The following is a 6,000-nucleotide window of genomic DNA, read 5'->3' on the forward strand; positions in this document are numbered from 1 at the left end:
CGCGCTTAAACCAAACTATACGTTCCTTGGGTCAGCTGCAAACTCAGCCCAGTACTTTCTCTCGATTTTTCTCCACTGCGACCCGTCAGCGGGTGCTCTCAACTTCCCGTCTTTCTTACGGTCCTCACTGTGCCATCGCATCAACTTGGCATGCTCTTCGTTTCTGAACAGACGTTTCAACCGTGGTATTATAGGAGGATAACACATCACCTTCGTAGGAACCCTCTTCCTGGGGGGGCTCGCCGTCAACATCACCAGGGTCATCTCGTCTGATCTTATACCTCAATGCACCGCATACCGGGCATGCGTTCAGATCCTTGTACGCACCGCGGTAGAGGATGCAGTCATTAGGGCATGCATGTATCTTCTGCACCTCCAATCCTAGAGGGCATACGACCTTCTTTGCTGCGTATGTACTGTCGGGCAATTCGTTATCCTTTGGAAGCTTCTTCTTTAATATTTTCAATACCTTCTCAAATCCTTTGTCAGGCACATCATTTTCTGCCTTCCACTGCAGCAATTCCAGTACGATACCGAGCTTTGTGTTGCCATCTTCGCAATTGGGGTACAACCCTTTTTTGTGATCCTCTAACATGCGATCGAACTTCAGCTTCTCCTTTTGACTTTCGCATTGCGTCCTTGCATCGACTATGACCCGGCGGAGATCATCATCATCGGGCACTGGTTCCTCTTGATCTTCAGCAGCTTCCCCCCTTGCAGCATCATTGGGCACATCATCTGGTTCCTCTTGATCTTCAGCAGCTTCCCCCGTTGCAGCATCACCGTATTCAGGGGGCACATAGTTGTCATCGTCCTCTTCTTCTTCGCCGTCTTCCATCATAACCCCTATTTCTCCGTGCCTCGTCCAAACATTATAGTGTGGCATGAAACCCTTGTAAAGCAGGTGGGTGTGAAGGATTTTCCGGTCAGAGTAAGACTTCGTATTCCCACATATAGGGCATGGACAACACATAAAACCATTCTGCTTGTTTGCCTCAGCCACTTCGAGAAAATCATGCACGCCCTTAATGTACTCGGAGGTGTGTCTGTCACCGTACATCCATTGCCGGTTCATCTGCGTGCATTATATATAATTAAGTGTGTCAAAAACCATTACAGAACATCATGAATAGATAATTAAGTGACCAAATTAATAGAAGTTCATCATCACATTAAAACCAAAGTACATACATAGTTCTCATCTAACAACATATATATAGCTCTCCAGAGCATCTAATTAATTAAACCATACATTGAAACTATGTAAAACATTTCAATGCGAAAACAAATGCGATCATAATCGCAACCAAGGTAACAATTGATCCAACGGCATAATGATACCAAGCCTCGGTATGAATGGCATATTTTCTAATCTTTCTAATCTTCAAGCGCATTGCATCCATCTTGATCTTGTGATCATCGACGACATCCGCAACATGCAACTCCAATATCATCTTCTCCTCCTCAATTTTTTTTATTTTTTCCTTCAAATAATTGTTTTCTTCTTCAACTAAATTTAACCTCTCGACAATAGGGTCGGTTAGAATTTCTGGTTCAACCACCTCCTAGATAAATAAAATCTATGTCACGTTGGTCGGTATATTTGTCATAAACAATAAATGAACCAAATAGTTATAAAAAGATAATATATACCACATCCGAATCATAGACAGGACGAGGGCCGACGGGGGCGGATACCAAAACCATCGCACTACGTAATAAGAAGGAATAATAAAAGTAACAAAATTAGACAAGTAACTATCTAAAGTAAGAATTTTTTCCTTTCAGAAAGAAGATAAGAACAAGAGGCTCACCACGGTGGTGCTGGCGACGAGATCGGCACGGGCGATCGACGGCGGTGAAGACGGGGACGGGACGTGACGGACCGCTAAACCTAGACAAATCTCGGGGAAAATGGAGCTCGGAGGTCGAGTTTCGAGAGGACAAAGATTAACTAGTGTGGCTCAGACATTTCATCAAACACCTCATGTGCATAGGAGGTGAGCTAGAGCACCCAAATGCCCTCCCCTCGCCGGCCAGGAAAAACAGAGCACTATGGAGTGCTCTGTTGTGGCGATGGGGTATATATAGGGAACTCAGTGGTCCCGGTTCGTGGCACCAACCGGGACTAAAGGCCTTTGGTCCCGGCTGGTGCCACGAACCGGGACCAATGCCCCCTTTAGTCCCGGTTGGTGGCACCAACCGGGACCAAAGGCCTTGTGCTGGAACTGGCGCGGTGCGGTGGGATGTTTAGTCCCACCTCGCTAGCCGAGAGGCTTTGACAGTGGTTTATAAGCGCAGCTGCGCTGACCACTTCGAGCTCCTCTCAAATGCAGGCTTACGGGCCTATTCTGTCACTATTTGCCTGTGGGCCTACTGGGCCTTCTGCGGGCCTGAATCCTGGCCCATGGAAGGGTTTCTAGTCGTATTCAGGCCGTGGTGGCCCAGTAGGTGGCATAATTTTTTTCCTCTGTTTTTTTTCTCTTTTGCTTTATTTGTTTTGTTTTGTTTCTACTTACAACAAAAAACTTATTTATTTTATTTCTAATTACTTATGTATTTTACTTTAATTATTTTATTTTTATTTATTTTACTGCTGCTATTTTTATTTATTTTACTGCTGCTATTTTTACTTAATTTATTAAGGTTTATTTATTGTAGTTACTATAGTTTATTTTATTAAGGTTTATTTAGTTTTATTTATTTTATTAAGGTTTATTTATTTTATAAATATAAAAAAATGAACATAGATGCGCTTATAGAGAAAATTAAACCTAAATTCATAGTAAATTTCTATGAAATTTACTGTGAATTTAGGTGAAATTCCCTGTATAAGGGCATCTATTTTCACTTTAAGAGAAGCTCAACAAGGCATAGAGGGACGGGCTTATAAACTTGTGTGAGCGCCTTTCGGTTGGCGAGGTGGGACTAAACACTGGCCGCAACTAGGACCAGCCCTTTAGTCCCGGTTTGTGGTATGAACCGGGACTAAAGGGTGGTGGGCCAGGAGCGTGGCCCATTGGTCGCGGTTTGTCCCACCAACCGGGACCAAAGGGTCCGGACGAACCGGGACCAATGCCCCCATGAGGCCCAGCAGGCCCCTAGCCGCACGAACCGGGACCAATGCTCACATTAGTCCCTGTTCGTGACTGAACCGGGACTAATGTGAATATTGCCCTGTGACCAAAGCCCAGTTTTCTACTAGTGGGTGGTCTCAACCTGCCCTGTCGCTCCGCCACAAAGTAACAGTCGGGGGCCGTCGGGAACCCAGGCCCACCTCTACCGGGATGGAGCCACCTGCCCCTTCAGCCCCCATCTCCGAACAGTATCATAAGTAATGTAACAGTATAAAGTATATAGCATATGCCCGTGATCACCTCCCGAAGTGATCACGGCCCAGTAGTATAGCATGGCAGACGGACAAGAGTGTAGGGCCACTGATGGAACACTAGCATCCTATACTAAGCATTAGGATAGCAGGTAAAGGTATCAACTGTAGCAACAATGACAGGCTATGCAGCAGAATAGGATTAACCGAAAGCAGTAACATGCTACACTACTCTAATGCAAGCAATAGAGAGAAGGAATAGGCGATATCTGGTGATCAAGGGGGGGGGGCTTGCCTGGTTGCTCTGGCAAGGAGGGATCGCTAACAACGTAGTCGGTCGGGGCACCAGCAGCGGCGTCGGTCTCGTAGTCTAACGGAGAGAAGAGGGGGAAGAAACAATGAATACAATGCAAACAGATGCATAACGATGCATGACAAAGCAAACAGCGGTGTTAGGTGTGCCCTAACGCGGTAAGAGGTGATACCGGCGACGGGGGGAAACATCCGGGAAAGTATCCCCGTTGTTTCGCGCTTTCGGACAGATGAACCAGTGCGGGAAAGTTGTGTGCTTGCTATGCTAGGGATGTGTGACGGATGAACAGGCTGCGTATCCTGATTCACCTCGTCGTTCTGAGCAACTTTCATGTAGAAAGTATTTTCATCTGGGCTACGGTTTATTTTATATGATTTTCTAAAGTTTTAAATCATTTTAGAATTTATTTAATTAATTTAGTTCAACATTATCCACAATAGTGCAGGCTGATGTCAGCAGTCAACAGAGGCGTTGACTGGTCAAACTGACGTGTGGATCCAGTGGGACCCACCTGTCATACTCTATTTAGGTTAATTAGGGTTTAGCTAAACTAATTACTGTTAAATTAAACTAACACGTTAATCAGATTAATTAAATAGGATTAATTAACTTAATTAATTATAAACTTTATTAATTCATTTTTATTTTCATTTTTATTTTAAAACGTTCTGGGGCTTGGCCCACCAGTCATTGTCATAGGGGGCGGGGCCCAGCTGTCATAGGCCCCTGTGGCCTATGCGGGTCAGGCGGGCGTAGCAGGCGACGGGCGCCAGCCCGCAGGGGCGCACGCTAGTGGGCGGCGACGGGCGCGGGTCAACCGGGCAGTGGCCGCGGCGGCGCCGGTGCGGCTGGAAGCGGAGCGGTCGCGAGGGTGGGCGAAGGCGACCACAGGGCGCCGGAGTGGCGCGGCGAGGCGGCGTGGCCGGCACGGGGCGGCGGAACGAGGCCGCAGGGGCGCGTGCGAGCAGAGGCGTGGGTAGGCGCGGGCGAGCGTGGGGAGCGGCAGCAGCAAGTGAGCGGCAACAGCAGCAGCAGAACAGCGATGGCACCGGCAACAACCAGCAGTAGGCGCTGTAGCGCGGGCCGGACGGGTGCTGGCGCGCGCATGCGCGGGACGAGGCCGCGGCGAGTGGAGCGGCAGAGCGAGGCGAGGCTCGGGCGCGCGGGGGGGGGGGGGCACACGCCGGCGGGGCGGCGCGCGGTGATGCAGGGTCAGGGCGGGGCGCGACCCCGAGCGGCGAGCAGGGGAGGGGACGAGCACAGGCGAGGGAGAGAGAGGAGGGAGGCCTCACTGGGTGTCGTAGGGAACGGTGCAACGGTGCGTGAGGAGGAAGTCGGAGACGACGGCGAAGAAGGAAGCAGGCCGGCGGGGAGGAGGCGCCGGTGAGGTCGTGCTCCGGGCGGCGACGAACGGCGTCGGGGGGCGGTTGGTGTCGAGGCGGCGGGGTTGGTCGACGGGGTCGGGGTGGTTCGATCCCTTCCCCGATCCAGATCGGATCGGGAGGTGGGGGCTGACGAGGGGGAGTGGGGGAAGTGGGTGGTGGCTAGGGTTGGACCGGGGGGAGTGGGGGAGTGGGGTGGGCTTGGCCGGCTGGCAGCTGGGCCGTGGCCTGCTGGGCCGAAGCCCAAGGGGGCGGGGGGCTTTCTCCTTTTTGTTTTCTGTTAGTTTTGTTTTGTTTTCTTTTATTTATTTCCCTTTTCTGTTCTTTTTATTTTAGAGCCTTTTAGCATTTTCTAAAAACAAGTTTCCTTCACAACAATTACCTACGTAATATGTGGCACTAACCTAACATTTTGTTTTAATGTTTGAAAACTTTTGTTGTATGCCATATTTGGAATTTGAATTTTGAATCGGTGTTTGAACTAACTAGGAATTAGCAACAGTAACGGAGGTGACGTGGCATCATTAGCAGAGTTTTACTATAGCCTAATTATCCGGGCGTCACAATTCTCCTCCACTACAAGAAATCTCGTCCCGAGATTTAAGAGGTAGTGAAAGGGGGGAAGGTTTGGTAACGAATCTAGTGGGTCTTCTCATTCTGGCTTGCTCTTCTTGAAGAGGCCGGTCCAATACTTTGATGTCTTCATTTCTCTGCTTCAGGTCATCATGATGAAGTCGGCATCCTTTCTTCGGGAACTCCATCATACTTACGAAAGAATAAATGGTGGGCATACTGGGAGAACAGACCTCTGTAAGGTCGACTATGTGGTAGCTAACATCGAGGAAGGTGGCAGAAAGTAACTCTGGAACTGAAACTTAACGAAATGACCATAATAAGTGTCACACGTGTGGCACAAAGACATAGCAGCTCTGAACTTTTTTTGAAGTTTAGTGACGTGAGAATGGCAATTTAGTTGT

The sequence above is a fragment of the Aegilops tauschii genome, chromosome 7 (genome assembly GCF_002575655.3).
Source record: "Aegilops tauschii subsp. strangulata cultivar AL8/78 chromosome 7, Aet v6.0, whole genome shotgun sequence".
NCBI classification, from domain to species: Eukaryota; Viridiplantae; Streptophyta; class Magnoliopsida; order Poales; family Poaceae; genus Aegilops; species Aegilops tauschii.